The 20,314-nt window shown below is 37.2% G+C and overlaps 1 pseudogene; it reads left to right on the top strand.

The window, feature by feature from the left end:
- The first annotated feature begins 11,459 nt into the window (after nucleotides 1-11,459).
- The window catches only part of LOC149153423 (OVARIAN TUMOR DOMAIN-containing deubiquitinating enzyme 12 pseudogene), a 99,860-nt pseudogene continuing 91,005 nt past the window's right edge, over nucleotides 11,460-20,314 (top strand).

A 20,314-nucleotide genomic window follows, 5' to 3' on the forward strand; every position in this document is an offset into this window, starting at 1 on the left:
TTTCAACCATAACATTAAAGACAAAATATCATGATTTAGAAAAATAAATTTTGGAAAATTTTCATCGATAGAATTAAAACCAAAGATCATGACTACAAAAAACCTTAAATTTTCAATATATTTCAACCATGACATTATGGAATTTTTTTATGGCTAAAACAAATTTAAAAATGAACTCCTGAAGAAAGAGTCATTATACCAAAAGTAATTTATTTTTTAAATGCTAAAAGTATAGCGATTTTAAAATCTTAGCCTAAAATACCCTGACACATTACAACAAAAATTTCAAAATCAACCATCAAATTGACACAGAGTGTAGGTGAACTTGACCCATTGTAATGAAAACTTAAAGACCAACCATGGAATTGACACATTGTGGGGGGCAGACTCAATCCATTACAACGAAAACTTTAAAATCAACTATCAAATTAACACATAATGAGACCGGGTTGCTAGTCGAGAATCGGCACAGACCTGCAAAAATAAATAAATAAATAAATAAAAATGAAAAATACAAAAGAAAACAAAAATTTAAAAATTGAAAAAAAAAAAAACTAGAATTAAAAAAAATAAAAATAAATAAATAAATAAATAAAAATATATATTAAAACATAAAAAAATAAAAAAAGGCAAAAAAATCAAATATAAAAAACATGTATGAAAAAAGACCAAAAAAATAAAATAAAAAATTGAAAAAAAAAAACATTAAAAAAGGACACATTGAAAACAATTAAAAAAACACTAAAAAAAACAATTAAAATTAAATAAAAAAATGCTTAAAAAATATTTAAAAAAAAAAAGAGCCCCGATAGGCCCTAGGATGGGCAAGGCGATTCCTGGAATTGACCATGCCCGGCGAGGCTGCTGGCTTTGGCAGGGAGGAGTTGCACGCAATTCCTTGTTGCCAAGGTCAGCGACCCCGCGGGCCTTGGGCGGCAGGGACCGCGTGGGGCCTCAATTTTTTTTCTAACTTTTTTGTTTTTTATTTTATTTTTTCAAATGTTTTTATTTTGTTTTATTTTAATTATTTTTAGTTATTTTTTCTAAATGTTTTTAATGTGTTTTTTTTAATGTTTTTATTTTTTAATTTTAATTTTAGTGTTTATTTTTTAAAATTTTTATTTTTTAATTTTCCCAAAAAAAAGTTTTTTTAAATAAATGTTTTTATTAATTTTATTATTATTATTATTATTTTTTAAGGATTTGGCTTTTTATTTTTAATTGTTTTACTTTTATTTTTAATTGTATGTTTTTTAATAATTATTTTTTTGCTATTTTTATTTGAAATTTTATCTCAAATGCTCGGTTGGAAAAAACCTTCAAATGTTATAATCTTTAGGTCTAAAATTAATAAAATTTGTTATTTATTTTTCAAAAATTTCATAAGAACATATTATTTAACATGTCATTTTTAGTGAAAAGGTCTTAAATATGTATTTGTTTAATTATATCTATATGCAAAATGTGTATTTTTTGTCAAGTATTTAAAATTATTATTTTTAGTGACAATTATTTTATGTGTATTGAAGTATTAATTAATGATATATAAATATATCCCCTAATTAGGGTGTGAGTCGGAGGGAAACCCCATCAAGTCTGAATTATTGCAAAGTACGTTGGGGTACACACCCACCACCCCTCACACGCTCGAGGAGATGGGTGTAGTGGCTCCCTGCATGCATAAGGATAATACCGTTGTGGAAGATGACAGAGTTAGTATGTTAAGGTTTGAGTTTGGTGGCAAGTGTTCTGCGAGGTCTATAGGTCATTTTAGTGCTTAAGAGATCGCAGTGTAGATGAGGGACTCCGTAGGCAGAGAAACACAATGACTCTAGAAGAGGCGGTGGAATCTTCATCTTCGGGCGAGGGTAACTTGGTATGTAAACTGTTTCTCCCCCCCTCCTCCATGCATCCAAGTGTCTAGTTTTGGGATTGGGTTTTACATGGGGTTGAATCGTCTATGGGTGGGAGTAAATTGGGATGGTGGAAGCTAGTAGTGCCGGTAGTCTGGAAGCAGTATGCTATCCTAATGGGTATAGTTTCTATGTCTGTTTGCTATGGAATCCTCATCTCCCAAATGGGTTTATTTGGGATGTGGGATAGTGGTGTCATCCATGGGGAATGTTGTTGTCTAGCTTGGTTCGAAGATCTTGGGGTCTGGGGTTGGGTTGCCTTCAACTCTACCTGTAGGGTCTATTTTAATATTTTTATGGAGTTGAAGGAAAGCCTGCATCCCTACATAACTGGTGATACTCGCATGTAACAACTTGGATGGCTGGATTGATTGGCTTCACACCCATGGCCATTGTAAAAGCTTCTGCGGGGTTGCAATTGAGGTTCTGCACCGCCCTGGGTTTGGGAATCATTATAATGTTGTTGGAGTTGACTATGGTGGGCTCTTAATTTCTGTTTCTGGTTGCTATGCAAATGGGCCTGGGGGTAAAGAAAATGAATTTTTGGGTGGGTTGGAAGACTTTGAATGGATGCAGGGATTGCGAGCGGCGGAGAGTCAAAGTTTAATATTAAGGAAATTACTGTTTCTTTCTCCCATGGCAAGTATGCGGGGAAGTAGGCTCACCAGGGAGCAAAGGGCTTCTGGTCTCGAACCCCCACCTACACAGGGATCTGGAAATATCCATTTTCTCACCAAGTACTGTGACCAAGTTGTGATGGCAAGGGCAGTGAAGGCCTGGGGCCATGGTAGGAAGCCTTGGGCGATAGAGCAAGAGGAACAAACTAGTTCAATGGGCGAAAAAAGAGGCCGTAAGCCGGTCACCAATATCATTAATGATGTGACCAATGGATACCATAAAGGGACCAGTAAATAAATTAGGAGATTGATCGAGGAATGGGAAGCTGACCTAAACCACCAGGCGAGCGTGATAGATATAGAAATGGAGGATTGGCGAGCGATGGTGTCGGATCCTGGGTATACTCGTGGGCAGGTGACCTAGTTCAAACAAACCTTGTACCTGTATTGGACCATGAAAAGCCTCCTATGCAAGGCCTTGGAGAAAATTTTAGTGAGCATGGCGACAACAGTACAACAATTCCCCAACTACAAGCATGACTTCCAAAAAATGCAATTGAAATTGAAAAATAGGATGGACGCCTCGATCGCATCAAGGAACACATCCCCTATCTTCTCTCATAGACAGTGCTGCCTAGTTCCAATGCTAAGGACTCAGCTCCAGTTGAATCTGCTTCTGCTGAGTAAGATGAATAAGATGATTGCTGATTTTTCATTTTTAATTAGTACATAGGTGGATAGATTTTAATTTTTAGTTTGAAGTTGTGTATGTTTATAAGGAAACAAAGTATGGACAAGGACATGATATACAAACTTATATATCTTGGGTAGAAAGGATTATCACTTTTTTCTACTGGATGGCTTATCATGCGGTTAGGTGACCAACAGACTTGGTTTCCCATTGGGCAAGTTGAGGCCACCTAACTAGTTTTATGCAGTTGTAACTTGCTTATATATTAATGAAAATGGAAGGATCTACCAAGGTTACAAAAAAAAATGATATACAAATGTATAAAAATTCCGAACCTCAATATTAATGTTATTATTAGTTTTTTTTTTAACTTAAAAAAAAAGTTTATTATAAAAAAACATTGTAAAGAAAGACAAAAAATACATGTTTGAAAAACATTTAAAAACCAAATATCTTAGGATGAAAACAAGAAGAGGAATAAGACAACTTGAAAAATGGTTAAATAATCATCATTTTTTTTGCATACTTAGGACATAATAAAATTTAAAGGGAAAAAAATATGCCTTAAAAAAAATTAATGTTTTTCAAAATCCACATAAAAATCACTAACATTTAAAATAAATTATCCACACTTAATACATTAGAAAATTTAAAGTGTCAAAAATAATCCCTCTAAAAAAAGCGGTTGATGCTGCATCAACACTTTTCAAAATCAACATGAAAATCATTAACATTTAAACAAAATTCATACTTGATACATAAGAAAATTTGAAGCGTAAAAAATAAGCCCTCTAAAAAAAGGGGTTGATGCTGCATCAATACTTTACAAAATTAGCATGAAAATCATTAACATTTAAAAAAAAATGTTCATACTTGATACATAAGAAAATTTAAAGTGTCAAAAATATGTTCCAAAAAAAGTTGTATTTTGAATCAACACTTTTCAAATTCGTATGATTTTTTGCTACCTCAAAAAAACGGGTACTCGATAAGTTTCCATTTGATAGTTTACTTTGTTTTTAAATCGCCTTGTTTTAATAAGTATGATCTTTAACAAACTCCCCCGCAAACTAATTCTCCACACACCCTTTCTCCCGCACTTCCAACACACTTGATCATGTCCCACGGTGAACATGAGGTCCTCCATCCTTATGACAATTTTTTTCTCAAGAAATTCACTTCTTCATTGATAGCCAGACTCAACTACCTGTTGGAATATTCTCATTTGTGTTTTTTCCTATCAAATGACCCCACTTCATTATGCCACATTGTTTATTTTTGCAAGACTTCAACTTGTCACATGACTGTACATACTCAATACTGCATATCCACACATTTTTTTTCTTTCCGTATGTTTTTTCAGAGTACCTATATGCATCAAAATCTAATCTAAGCTTGCTCTTTTTCTTGTTTTTCTATGCATGTCCCCAAAGTGTCAATTTCCATGGTATTTGACATATGCGAGATGTCCTATATACTTAATTTATATTTTGCAGTGGGTAATAATGTTTATTTAAAAATTAATTAAGGCTTAATCGACGTGTAATTAAGATATTGTTCAAGTGCTCAATAGCATTTATTCTGGCACATTGTGTAATGATCATTGTGCAGGATCCAGAAATGCAAAGAAGCTTTCATTGTGCGGACTGCAAAAGAAGCTCATATATAATTCCATTGACTGTTTATCTTGGTTCCATTTGATCCATCTACTTAATATGAATTTCATTGCACGAAATGCAAAGATGCGGCTTGCGAAAATGACTTTGGGTCGATGTAAAGCAATTATGACATTGAATTGTGAGTAATCTTTGTAGAAATCCAAATAGGTCTAGGATTGAATGAATTTCCAATATATCGATTCAAATCCATGTATAGTGAGAGTGAGACAAACTACATGAAAACTTGATAATGATCACAAAAGCCTTAATTCAATAATTACATGAAAATTGTTGCACTAATGTACAAATTAACTCGACAATATAGACAATGAGATACAAAATTATAAATTAGCATTATCTACGACGGTAGAAGGTTTTAGATTGTGGAAGAAGCATAATGAAAGATTTCTTCATAGCTCTGTTCACACACATATACATATAATGAATTTAAATCAATTAAAATTATCTGCACGAAGTATTGGTTGGTGCCAAAGGCTCAAACTGTAATTCTTATTGATTTGTTGAGCTCTGTCTCTACTATTTATTGTTGAAATTGTTAAAGCTTGTGCCCACAAATTTAAGTCCCCACAAAATTTATACATCAATGTCACTGTGAGATACAAATGAAACTTTCATTATGAGAGGTGTTGAGATGTGGATGTGCGGAAGAAACACAATGAAGGCTTGTTTCGCACCTCCCGACTCCAAGGAAATATATTTTTTATTTCTTGCGAAATATAATTTATAGAATTTTGAGCAAAGTTTTAAAACAAATATGTGTAAATATTGATGTGGAATATAAACTATGGATATTTTTCAATAGATGTGTATGAATGATTATATGATTGCTCTACAAATGGTAGTTAAACTATAATGTTTCTTGCGAGATACAAAAGAAGCTTTCAGTATGCAAGGTGCAAAGATGTGGATGTGTGAAAGAAGCACAATGAAAGCTTGTTTCATATATCAACACTTCGAGGAAATATTTTTGTATTGCTTGCAAAATATATTTTATAGAATCCTAACCAAATTTAAAAGAAAATATGTGTAAATATCGACATGGAATATAAACTATGGATATTTTTCAATACATGTCTATGAATTCATTTATTTGATTGCTTTGTAGATGGTCTTTAAACTATAGTGTTCATTCAACATTGTTAATGAGATGCAGACAAAGATTTCATTGTAATGAGTGTGGAAGAAGCATAATGCAAACGAAAAAGCACAAAATTACAAATTAGCATCATGTACAATGGAAGATTATTCCATTGTGCGGAGTGTGTTCTTTGCATTTTCATCTTCGACATAATGACATTAACTCAAGGCTAAGACATTTCGAAATTCTTTCGACGAATCAACAAATTGACATGTAGTCAAGAACGATAAGTGATTCCACGTACAAAAATCTATTTCTATCAGATAAAGCCAACCAACATCGACATAGTAGTGGGTACCAGCCAAACTGTTAACTTGCTTCGTAATAGAGATAACTGCCCACATTTCTGCACAATATTTCTTTGTAGTTATTATTGACATCCTATATGCTAGCTATCATTATCACAAAAGATTCACATTTAATTTAATTTATAAACTTTTGACACTTATGGTACGTATATTGATGATATTAAAGAAAAAAAATGTGAAGTAAATGAAGGAGATGGTTTGGATTTTCGAGGTTTACTTCCACTTTTCCCATAAACGTCGACTTTGGTATTTTGAGTTGCTATTTATTGAGAGTGTCCTGTAAAATAATTTTCACACACCAAATCATAATAGATGGTGATTATTTAGTGTATCAAGAAATATACACTTAAAGGGAATTGAAAACGCTATTGATTTAGAGAATATTTGAAAGTACAAAGCGAAAATAGCTAGCAGAGGAAGGAAATAAGTTATTTGCATTGATACAATTAACTCACTTACTCTTATCGATGAGAGATTTCAGTGGTCGACTACGTATGAGTGATATATGAACCCTTAAATGGAAGATAAGAATCACAATAAGATTTGGTTTAGCAGATTAGAGAATGTTGTATGTGTTCTAGAAGTGTTTGATTTCAAAGAAATCGTTTATTTTTGCACAAGCAATTTTGATTCTAACACAAGAATAATTATACTAGTATCGGAGTATACTTCAATTACTCTAACTCCCAAGGAATTTAGATGCATATTCAAGCTACTAGAACCATATAGTTTCTTAAAATTATTGAACAAAAATAGTTTTCTGAAGTCAAAAGTAGACGGCATGAACATTATTCGAGAATTCATTTTTCCAACTTCTTAGGTTCCTTCTGATCTTTCCATTCTAGATATTTCTTTGTTTAGACATTGTTTAGATACTTATGTTGATTGTGTGCCCATCTTATAGGCCAAGAAACTACAACGAATGTACCAAAATGCATTCTCTATATTGTCTATTACTATTATAAAAAAATGTTTATTGAAATGAGTTAATCTTATTTCAAATGAATTAGCTTTTCAATTAGTTATTTTGTCCAAAAGCAATATATTCTTTATGATGATGTACCTAATAAAAAACCTCATACTGAGCCATGTCTTTGACGACTTACCCCATAAACCAAAATTTAATTCCAACAAAGAACCCGTGCAGTTTTGGTATCCCATACTCTGGAAGCAAGAAGCTACTTTATATTTTTGTATAATCCAAAATGTCTTTGTAAATAAAATCATTTACATGATAATTGGACAATATCCCATCAAATATCTTCCTAAGCCCAAGTTTTCCTGTGAGGCAAAGGGGTGCATGAATAAAGATAAAATAATATGGTTATTCGAATTTATGGGTTTAAAGGTGAGCCATTATTGTTGCCAAGAATTGTTATAGATAGGTATTTTGTTGCTAAGTCTATAGACAAGACAATGATTGGATAGTTATAGTTGAATAGAAAAAGAAAAAATAATTTATTTCATTTCCATTTACTATTGGATAAATCAATGTATGAATGTGGATCACGTTGCAAATCTTGCAGAGTCTTTACATTGTTTTAACTTAGGAGAAGTTGAAGCTCGTCGAGGCTTTGATATAGAAGGCCTATTTACCGCACACCTAGGTGTTGTTAGATACACGATTTTTTTTACAAGAGTCACATAATAAAGCTGTTGGCATTTTGGCTCAGGTATGGCGCTATGATACAGGTGTTGTCCTTGATGGCAACTCTCTTTGACTCTCTTTGATGACAGACCTCCGTTCAGTCTACAGAATGAAGAAGAAATCTCATATACGCAGGTTAATTAAGTCCAAGTTGCGTATGTTAGTGTCAGTCTTTCCAGCCTTCCTCCAGTGATCAAATATGCTCTTTCAAAGTGATTTTAAAGTGTCAAGGTCAAATTTTGTCATTTCAAAGAGTTTTCAAGCAAAATTTGGTCACTAGGCATTAGGTCTAGGGTTTGCCCAAATGTCAGTCCATGTCATCATTCAGCTGAGCCTATCATCATTCAGAGGGTTTTCATTATCATGTCAGTGTCTAATGAGTCATTTCACACCTTTTTCATGCTTCAGTTGCACCTAGGCAAGGTCATTTCCCTCTCCTAGGGTTTTGAAGGCAATTTCACTTGGATGGTCAAATCACTGGCAAAACTTGTATCCTGATGTTCATACACCTTTCCCTATCCTTAAAGTACCTTATCAAACACTTCCCATCCCTTAGATCCGCCAAATTCCTCATTTTTGCACAAACCCTAGTTTCTAGCTACAACATGGCAATTTTCTAGGTTTGGCCTGTGTTTTGTCCTTTTCGACCCCTTCCCCTCACTCAATCTCTGAGATTCCACTTTCCCCTGCTTCCTAACATCCCTCCCCACTCCCAAAAATTTCCCCAAGAATTTAGAAGCCCTCTATCCCCTTCATTTCGCTCCATTTCGACAAAATCCCTTGTTTCACACATCGGGACAAGTTTCACTCAAAAGCTGTTTCTGAGCAATCAAAGATGAATTTTGCAAAACAGAGAGAGGTTTTTGTCCAAAACATGCCAAGGAAGAAAAGCCTCTTTCACTTTTTACACAGGTGTCATGGTTTGAGAGAAATGTCAAAAATACCGGTGAGAACAAAGGTGCTCCAAGGACGGTTGGCCAAAGCACAAAAACGAAGGAAAACGCCCGATCCACTCCAAACTTTGGCCAAAGCCTCTTTGACTCAGCATGGTACTTGATTGGGGACTCCCAGCCCAAATTTCAAGAAATTTGGAGAAAATTTTGTCATTTGTGAATTTTTTGTGCAATTTACAGGTTTTTCCCAAGAACTGGTCTCACCCCGGGTGAGACCAGTTTGAAGGGCTGCTCGGAATTTTGAAAACTTGGCATTTTTGGAAAGGGCATTCAAAAAGAAAAATTACCAATACTTGGGAGAAGCCTGATTTTGAGTTTTGAGCCTCCAAAAGCTCAAAATACACCTAAAAAATGACTTTCTGCCCACTTTTTGAGTTGCAGAAAGTGACCTTGGGAGAATCAACTTTTGAGGGGTCAAATCAACTCCAAATCCAGAAATTCCACTTGGGATGGAAAGTAGACAGACCAAGATTTCCAATGAGCCATCTTGCACCTGATTTGGATCCGTGTAACCCACTCAAAAACAGCTGCAAAGGGGCGCGACCAGAACTTCCAGGGGCGCGACCAGAACTTCCAGATTTGCCAGAATTCACATTTTTGGTCAAAAAACACTGTTTTGACTATGGTTGACTATTATTACTTGTAGATGATGGATAAATGTAATATTTTCATGGCACTTTGGTAGATTTTATCTTTCTTTACCCTTCTAGAAGCTTCCATGATGTAAAAAGTGAAAAATTAATGCATGGATGAGTTAGCTAAGTAATAGAGGCAAGTTGTTGGGCTGCCTATTTTCTAGTTCTTAGTTTAGAATTAGTTCAAACTGCTCCTAGGAAGCTGAGCTCGACCCCTAGAGGTGGGGAAAGGAGTTAGATGGTCTAGATGGTCTATATTATGCTCTCTCCTTCTCATTTTCATGGTTGGACTCTTGTGTAAGGAAGCTTTATTGTATATTGTGCATCTATTTCTGCAATTGAAGGCAAGGAAAGCCAGGGTTTTACAGACATCTTTGAGGATTCTTGTGGATCTGATTGTTGATGGTGTGTTCTCTACATGTTTCTTGTAAGTTTGTTTATGTGTTTCACATCTCTCTTATGCTTCTAAATTGGACAGATGAAGTGGTAAAGTTTGAACTCATGTTTTGACATGCTCAGCTTTTTAGTTTGTTCAATTTTAATGTTTTCTACTGTCTAGAGAGGATTCGAATTGTGTGTTTGCCCTCTTTAGCTTCTCCTCTATCATCTCTGATCATCCATCTCAGATTAAGGCATCAGCACTCATTCCTACCTTGCCCCTTAGATCCCCCTGTGAAAACTGTGCTCAATCCCCGCACCTTGAATTGCACTTCCACCAATTGCCACCAAAAACCCCAAAAATCATTAAATCAACCCCCCTTATCAATTTACTAGCCTAAAATCTTTATTCTTAATTGGTCAGCGTAATCCTATTGAAAGATCTACCGAATCTGACCCGAGAGAGCCTTCTCATACCTCGTAGGGCTAGCTACGAGGTGAAATGGTTTGATGTAGCCTTGAAGGTTTACCTTCCTCAGCCTAGGGTGAAATCTCAAGCGCTAACATATTGGCGACCATACTGGGGAGAACATATTAATCGTTTGCTCATTGTCGTGTTATTTCATAAGTCTTAGACGGAGCCTGAAGTTACGCCAGAAGCCTTCGAAAACGCTCTTGTTTTACATCAGCGTTAGTAGATAAACGCTGCTTCAGTCAATCTCCGTGAGCTTTTGAAACCCTCACTTCATTGACACTTTACCCCAGTACATGTATCAAGTTCAGATCTGATTGTTGATAGTGGACAACGATCAGACACTTGAAAGGCTGAAATCATTCACTTGGCGACTCCTTTCACTGAAGAATCAGCGATCTGTGCTTCATGGCGACTTCACTGCAGAGAGATCAGTAGCTTTGAGCTTTTCAAGATGGATCGGATTGCAAGAAGATATGCTCCCTTGAGCCGAGATCACATCCCTGGTTTTCCGAATAAAATTCCAAAGGTAGATTGGTCAAGGAATCTGCCTATATTTAATGATGATGGTAAGAAATATGCTGCTCTTCATCTAATCAGATTTCATATGCATATTCGCAAGTTGAAGGTGGATTTTCCGGAAGATTGCTTGATGAAGATATTCTTGGCCACTCTGGAAGGTGCAGCCCAATCTTGGTATGAAGGTTTGCCGCCTGCTTGTATTTACTGTTTAAAGGATTTTCATGCCTTGTTCATTGAAAGATATCAAGTTTCTTATCCATCATTAAATTTGGTTCATGACTGCAGCAAGCACGCTTATAGTTTTATCGAAAGCCTTGAGAAATATTATGAAGATGATAAGTTTATGGATTATGAGATCATGGAGGTTCTGTATGAGAATCCATTTCAGCAGTACACCGAAATCTTAGAGGATACTTGTCAAGATCAGCAGGCTGAAGATTTCCATATGGCTGAAAATGAGGAAAGAGCAAATGTTGTTTCAGATCTGTCCATAGAAGACGACAGCATGCTGAGAACTCAAGTTTCATTTGCAGATTTTGATAATGACCAGTCAACTGTTTTAGATCTACATTCAGATTGTGATGACCAAGCATATCTTATGTTGAAGCCCATCAAAAAGAAATCAGCTGTTGAAGAGATCTGGAATGTAGAAAACACAGTAATGGATCCACATGTTCTCAATCATACTGTCAAACCATCATTAGAACAAAGCCTTCATGAGGAGGTAATCTCGTCATTTCATGGACAACAAGATGGGATCTATGTTCAGGTAAGTGAGAAATTTTCTGTTGATAACTCAGTGGGAAATGATAATTTGATTGCCATGTCATATGAAGACAATCACTGTTTGAACAAAAGAAAACAAAAGGTATTATCTCCTCTATCTCAAGATGAGATAGATCTACTTTTGAGAGGTCTTGTTCCAGCTCAAGTCAACGTAGAAATGCAGTGTGCACATGGTCAAGAAGATGATGGTGGACCTTCTTCCTCTTCTGAAAAAGAAGGTTTTGTTGTTGAGACCATAGACAAAGCTTTTGATCCAAATGTTCTCATGCCATCAGAGCAAAGCCTGCATGAGGAGGTAATTCAGTCAGTTCATGAAAAGCAAGATGAGATCTTCATTCAAGTAAGTGAAACAGTTCCTTTGGATGAATTTATGGTAGATGATAGAACTGTCATTTTTGCACCTCAAGAATCAGCTGAAGTTTCTTTCCTTATGATTGAAGAATGTAATGAGAATCCGACTGTCATATCATATGAAGATCACCTACCATATTGTCTGACCACCGAAGATTATAGCATACAGGATTACCTTTCAGATTCTTCATATGTTTCATGTGCTGAAATGTTTTTCCAAGAAGAGATCTGCTCATCTACTTGTTCAGAATTTTTTGAAGCCCATGAGCATACTTTTATCGAAGCACATGATGAAGGCAGATCAGAATTTGAAACAAAAGACACCTTGTTCTTTCAGCAGGAGGTGGCAGTGGCAAATCTTTATGTTTTTCATGATCCTCTAGCAAGTTTGTTGCAGCCAGCAGTGATAGTGTTTATTGCAGTGTTCAGTGATGAAGAAGATCATGGTCAGCTATGTTTTTGGATGCCCAGTTACCACTATCTATTGTTGATCATGAGATCTAATCAGGAGAATCAATCAAGAAGGCATCTGCTTGATTGGTTGCATTGGCATTTTGATATAGTTTGATGTATATTGTCTTGAAAGAAACACAGGTGGTTGTCATCATGATTTCAAATCTTGATGGACTGCTGCCCTTCTCTTGTTTTAGTTAAGTCGGTCATGAGTCATTTGTGTTTGGTCTGTTGAGTGAGTTTTTTCAAGTTATTTCAGTTTGCCATCGAGTCGGTTTGAGTCAAGCTTCAGTTAAGTTTCAGTCAGTTTTCAGTCAAGTTCTCATTCAATAAATGTGTCAAAGTTTTGTGTCAAAGGTGTGAATAAGTTGACTCCATTGCCCAATGAAAAAAGCACTGGTCTGCTCTCCCAAGAGGTCTGAGGTTCTTGGCACCTCCAAGGAGCTGCCATCCCCATTGGAGCCAATGTTAGTGTCAGTCTTTCCAGCCTTCCTCCAGTGATCAAATATGCTCTTTCAAAGTGATTTTAAAGTGTCAAGGTCAAATTTTGTCATTTCAAAGAGTTTTCAAGCAAAATTTGGTCACTAGGCATTAGGTCTAGGGTTTGCCCAAATGTCAGTCCATGTCATCATTCAGCTGAGCCTATCATCATTTAGAGGGTTGTCATTATCATGTCAGTGTCTAATGAGTCATTTCACACCTTTTTCATGCTTCAGTTGCACCTAGGCAAGGTCATTTCCCTCTCCTAGGGTTTTGAAGGCAATTTCACTTGGATGGTCAAATCACTGGCAAAACTTGTTTCCTGATGTTCATACACCTTTCCCTATCCTTAAAGTACCTTATCAAACACTTCCCATCCCTTAGATCCGCCAAATTCCTCATTTTTGCACAAACCCTAGTTTCTAGCTACAACATGGCAATTTTCTAGGTTTGGCCTGTGTTTTGTCCTTTTCGACCCCTTCCCCTCACTCAATCTCTGAGATTCCACTTTCCCCTGCTTCCTAACATCCCTCCCCACTCCCAAAAATTTCCCCAAGAATTTAGAAGCCCTCTATCCCCTTCATTTCGCTCCATTTCGACAAAATCCCTTGTTTCACACATCGGGACAAGTTTCACTCAAAAGCTGTTTCTGAGTAATCAAAGATGAATTTTGCAAAACTGAGAGAGGTTTTTGTCCAAAACATGCCAAGGAAGAAAAGCCTCTTTCACTTTTTACACAGGTGTCATGGTTTGAGAGAAATGTCAAAAATACCGGCGAGAACAAATGTGCTCCAAGGACGGTTGGCCAAAGCACAAAAACGAAGGAAAACGCCCGATCCACTCCAAACTTTGGCCAAAGCCTCTTTGACTCAGCATGGTACTTGATTGGGGACTCCCAGCCCAAATTTCAAGAAATTTGGAGAAAATTTTGTCATTTGTGAATTTTTTGTGCAATTTACAGGTTTTTCCCAAGAACTGGTCTCACCCCGGGTGAGACCAGTTTGAAGGGCTGCTCGGAATTTTGAAAACTTGGCATTTTTGGAAAGGGAATTCAAAAAGAAAAATTACCAATACTTGGGAGAAGCCTGATTTTGAGTTTTGAGCCTCCAAAAGCTCAAAATACACCTAAAAAATGACTTTCTGCCCACTTTTTGAGTTGCAGAAAGTGACCTTGGGAGAATCAACTTTTGAGGGGTCAAATCAACTCCAAATCCAGAAATTCCACTTGGGATGGAAAGTAGACAGACCAAGCTTTCCAATGAGCCATCTTGCACCTGATTTGGATCCGTGTAACCCACTCAAAAACAGCTGCAAAGGGGCGCGACCAGAACTTCCAGGGGCGCGACCAGAACTTCTAGATTTGCCAGAATTCACATTTTTGGTCAAAAAACACTGTTTTGACTATGGTTGACTATTATTACTTGTAGATGATGGATAAATGTAATATTTTCATGGCACTTTGGTAGATTTTATCTTTCTTTACCCTTCTAGAAGCTTCCATGATGTAAAAAGTGAAAAATTAATGCATGGATGAGTTAGCTAAGTAATAGAGGCAAGTTGTTGGGCTGCCTATTTTCTAGTTCTTAGTTTAGAATTAGTTCAAACTGCTCCTAGGAAGCTGAGCTCGACCCCTAGAGGTGGGGAAAGGAGTTAGATGGTCTAGATGGTCTATATTATGCTCTCTCCTTCTCATTTTCATGGTTGGACTCTTGTGTAAGGAAGCTTTATTGTATATTGTGCATCTATTTATGCAATTGAAGGCAAGGAAAGCCAGGGTTTTACAGACATCTTTGAGGATTCTTGTGGATCTGATTGTTGATGGTGTGTTCTCTACATGTTTCTTGTAAGTTTGTTTATGTGTTTCACATCTCTCTTATGCTTCTAAATTGGACAGATGAAGTGGTAAAGTTTGAACTCATGTTTTGACATGCTCAGCTTTTTAGTTTGTTCAATTTTAATGTTTTCTACTGTCTAGAGAGGATTCGAATTGTGTGTTTGCCCTCTTTAGCTTCTCCTCTATCATCTCTGATCATCCATCTCAGATTAAGGCATCAACACTCATTCCTACCTTGCCCCTTAGATCCCCCTGTGAAAACTGTGCTCAATCCCCGCACCTTGAATTGCACTTCCACCAATTGCCACCAAAAACCCCAAAAATCATTAAATCAACCCCCCTTATCAATTTACTAGCCTAAAATCTTTATTCTTAATTGGTCAGCGTAATCCTATTGAAAGATCTACCGAATCTGACCCGAGAGAGCCTTCTCATACCTCGTAGGGCTAGCTACGAGGTGAAATGGTTTGATGTAGCCTTGAAGGTTTACCTTCCTCAGCCTAGGGTGAAATCTCAAGCGCTAACATATTGGCGACCATACTGGGGAGAACATATTAATCGTTTGCTCATTGTCGTGTTATTTCATAAGTCTTAGACGGAGCCTGAAGTTACGCCAGAAGCCTTCGAAAACGCTCTTGTTTTACATCAGCGTTAGTAGATAAACGCTGCTTCAGTCAATCTCCGTGAGCTTTTGAAACCCTCACTTCATTGACACTTTACCCCAGTACATGTATCAAGTTCAGATCTGATTGTTGATAGTGGACAACGATCAGACACTTGAAAGGCTGAAATCATTCACTTGGCGACTCCTTTCACTGAAGAATCAGCGATCTGTGCTTCATGGCGACTTCACTGCAGAGAGATCAGTAGCTTTGAGCTTTTCAAGATGGATCAGATTGCAAGAAGATATGCTCCCTTGAGCCGAGATCACATCCCTGGTTTTCCGAATAAAATTCCAAAGGTAGATTGGTCAAGGAATCTGCCTATATTTAATGATGATGGTAAGAAATATGCTGCTCTTCATCTAATCAGATTTCATATGCATATTTGCAAGTTGAAGGTGGATTTTTCGGAAGATTGCTTGATGAAGATATTCTTGGCCACTCTGGAAGGTGCAGCCCAATCTTGGTATGAAGGTTTGCCGCCTGCTTGTATTTACTGTTTAAAGGATTTTCATGCCTTGTTCATTGAAAGATATCAAGTTTCTTATCCATCATTAAATTTGGTTCATGACTGCTGCAAGCATGCTTATAGTTTTATCGAAAGCCTTGAGAAATATTATGAAGATGATAAGTTTATGGATTATGAGATCATGGAGGTTCTGTATGAGAATCCATTTCAGCAGTACACCGAGGAAGATTCCCTTGATTACTATAGAATTATTTTTTCTTAGTTCATCATCATTTATCTTCATGTAACATTTTCTTCCAGAAATTCTGAAATATTGAACTGAAGTTGGCCTGCCTTTCCATAGCTCACATGGTGTCTTGTCGCTAAATTGAATTTTTTCTTTATTCATGATCTACAATGCTACGACAACTTCTTCTCTCCAAAATTTATTTGGTAATTTGGCCTCTACCAACATGTTTCTTGCTATTTATTGCACTGATCTATTCGTTCTTGCTACAGTTGAATTCTATAGCTATGATTAGCTTTCGTAATTAATATTTTAGCCCTTGAGTTATGTAAGTGATCTAAAATCCACTCGTGAGTGATCTCAGTTAAATAAATAATGAATGAAGGTATTACAGACTCATGTGCTGGTGTGTGTCTATTTTATATTAGGCAATAGACCGATCAGATTGAAAAATACACAGACACTGGAAAATGGAAGACAGTAAGAGAAACACAGTAAGAAAATACAAGAACAAAACAAATTAATAAGGAGTTTACCCTATCCTCTAGGGCTACGTCTTCGGTCCAGCTTTCAGTGGTGGCCTTCTTTTATTGTGTCTTTAAAGCAGAAATTTACAATGAGGAGCTCAATTTGAGTCTCCTGAAACAGATAATGCTTGGTAGGGTGGTTCTTGAATTCCCCAAGCCACTAGAGTGCACAAAATCTTTTCCTTTCCAAGTCTTGACCTCTCTGATCTTTAATGGGATGAGTCTAATGGTGCTCAATTCCTGATAGATATCCTCACAGGGATGGCTTGAACCTCCCAAGCCTGGTTCTGTCTGCTCGATGCTGCCTTAAGTCAGCTCGGCTCTCTATTTCCTGCTTCTTGCTTCACTATTTTTTTCGCCTTTTCTGTCACTATTTTCTTCTTTGGTTCTTCCTTATCATGCTCTCTGTTCTCTTTTGTTCTATCTATTTATTCATGGCTTAAAGCCAATCTGTCCTTGACTATTCGCTACCTCTTCAGCCCCTTCGGATCACCTGCTACTGTTTGCTTGGAGTTCCCTGCCCCTGCATCATTGCCAACGTTTCACAGGGAGGTGGCCACTTTTCCTCTCACGAAATGTGCCAACTCTTCCTCGACGGTTCGGTTTTTTCAGTTATACTGTGGAGTGATTCATCCGCCAACTCAGTGGTCAAGTCAAACTTCAAAATTTTGCATGCCACGGCTTAATTCCCTTGTCAAATCCTGTTTTCCCATCGGGCGCAATCTCTGCCGTCAGATTTGGAGTCCCCAGATCCTACGGTGTTCGCTCACTTCGCGTGGTTGACTTGCTCAACCATTAGCCTTGCAATGAGAGGTGGTTTTCTCTCTCATCTGCCAGACACACGTCGTGCGATGAATGGAATCGCTTGTTTTTTTCCAAATCCGCTTTCCGCCCTAATGTGCCTCCGATATACCACCGGTTTTGCAGTGCGGGACCCGCCTTTCACCTTAGAGCCTTCCGTACAGTTTCCTGGCTTCCCATGTGATCGAGCGCTCGGGGCTTCTCGTTCTCGAGGGGTTTTTCCCAGCGATCATGCATTAGAAATGGCCTCCGTTTCCTGATCTGGGCTTCCTAACTGCTAGTTTTACCTCCCGCGCAGTCTTCATGGGCCTTGGTCAGCACGCTTTGACCGAGGTCCTCGTCGTTCCTTGCTGGCTGCAAACTGCCACTGTCTAGAGGTCTTCCTGATAGCTCTTTGTTCATAAATTCGAAGTCTGTCCCGATTTGATACAATCATGGCACTTGATAATTTTTCATGGATCCAATTCAAATCACGGCCTTCCCATTGAAAAAGCTTTTGGACCACCAAAAGTTGGTTTTCAATAATTGACTAAGTGAGGGTACAATTGTCTCACTTGTTCAATCTCTATCCACTTTGCATTGCTCAGTTTTGAACCCTTGAGCCCAATTCTGAGGTACTCAACATCTCCTCTGCGCGTTGTCCTCACCTTCCTGTCCAGAATTTTGTCTTCCTGCAATTCATTAAGATATTCAGGTAACAAGTCATCAATAGAAGGCAATTGACTCTTCTCTTCGGGATCCTCAATTAGTGAAGGTTCAAACAATCTCAAGAAATTTGCATTTACGACTGAGTAGATGTGCATATAAGATGGTAGATCAAGGCGAAAAGAATTCTCACCAATCTTCTCAAGTATCTTGAAGGGTCCATATCTGATAGGCTTTAGCTTTTTACCTTCACCTTGCATCCTGTCCTTGTTGATATAAAGCCAGAATTGGTCACCAACTTGGAAACTATGCTCCATCTGATGTTTGTCATGCCTTGCCTTGTATTTGGCTTGGCTCTTTTCGAGCTGTTCCTATACTGCCTGGTGGATCTCTTGGATTTGTTCAATGAATCTAGTTGCCCTGTCCACATCACTATGTCCCTCAACTATGGTGTCTTTACCAAAGACAAAATCCAAAGGAGACCTTGGTGTGAAACCAAAACAGGTCTCAAAAGGAAATCTCTGTGTAGAAGAATGTTTTGCTCTGTTGTAAGCATGCTGCACATAACATAAATGTTCATCCCAAAGCTTAGGATGCTTGTTGCAATATCCTTTGAGTAATTGGATCACTGTCCTGTTGACTACTTCTGTCTAGCCATCAGTTTGTGGATGAAAGGTTGTGCTTTTCTTCAGTTTGGTGTCCATCAGTTCCATGGACTTGACCAAAACTTCCCCACAAATCGGGTGTCTCGATTAGATACAATGGAAGTGGGTAATCCAAAATGAACCCATACATGTTCAAAGAATAGTTTTGCAGTTTGTTCAGCTGTAATATGTTTATTACAAGGTATCAAAATACACATTTTGCTGAACCTATCCACAACAACAAATAGATAATCATGACCCTTCCTAGATTTAGGCAGTCCTCCAACAAAATCCATGGAAACACTTTCCCAAGGGTGAGAAGGAACTGGTAATGGAGTGTACAAGCCTAGTTTTCTATTGCTGGGCTTACTTTTAGGGCACATTGTACACCCTCTTACACATCTAGAAACTGTCTCATTCATTTTTGGCCAATAACAAAATCTTTGCAGCTGTGCAACTATTTTACTTACCGCAAAGTGACCTAATATTAGAGAAGTGTGTGCTTCTCGAATTATCTTTACTCTTTCAGTTTGTGGAATGCATAACTTCCCACAATGGTATAAGAGTCGGTCCTTTACATGATAATCCAATTCTTCTACTCGTTTGCCTTGACTTAAAGTTTCATATACATCTTTAAAGTCTACATCTTGAGCATATTGCTCAATGTAACTCTCATATAACACAGAATTATGCTTAAGTATAGTAGATGCATTTATAATGGGTCTAGATAACATGTCTGCAACTTTATTGTGTATGCCCTTTTTATATCTGATGACTAAATGAAACTGTTGTAGAAAACCCATACATCTATAGTGTCTTGATTGCTGCAACTTAGTTTGGGAGTGTAGATATTGAAGTGGTTGATGGTCAGTATGTATTACTGTCTCTTTGCCCATTAAGTAATGTTTCCACTTTTTCACACTCTGTACTAATGCATACAATTCTTTATCATATGTAGGATAGTTAACTATTGCAGAATTAAATGTCTCAGAATGATAACATATGGGTTTACCGTGTTGTGTCAACACTACTCCCATGGCATAGTCACTGGCATCCGTTTGGATCTAAAATGGTCTTTGAAGATCAAGTAGTGCTAGTACAGGTGTTGTACTAATCTTTTCTTTCAAGGTGTCGAAGGCTTTCTGTTGTTTGCCTCCCCACTGAAACACCTCATTCAATCCTGTTAAAGCATGTAAGGGAGCTGCAATTGAGGAAAAGTTAGAAATGAACTTCCTCCAATATTGTGCTGCTCCTAAGAAGCTTCTAACTTCTGTAGTAGATTTGGGTTTAGGCCAGTTTATAATGACTGCCACCTTAGCAGGATCTATCTTCAGTTCACCACCCCCTACTATATGACACAATAATTCAGATATATTTTTCCAAATTCACATTTTGAGAGTTTAACATAAAGTTTTTCTCTTTTCAAAACATCTAGTGTCTGCTTAACATGATTTAAGTGTTCTTCCCATGTTTTGCTAAATA

The sequence above is a fragment of the Pinus tabuliformis genome, chromosome 9 (assembly GCF_031772625.1).
Source record: "Pinus tabuliformis cultivar Carrire ecotype Pingquan chromosome 9, CPIR1, whole genome shotgun sequence".
NCBI classification, from domain to species: Eukaryota; Viridiplantae; Streptophyta; class Pinopsida; order Pinales; family Pinaceae; genus Pinus; species Pinus tabuliformis.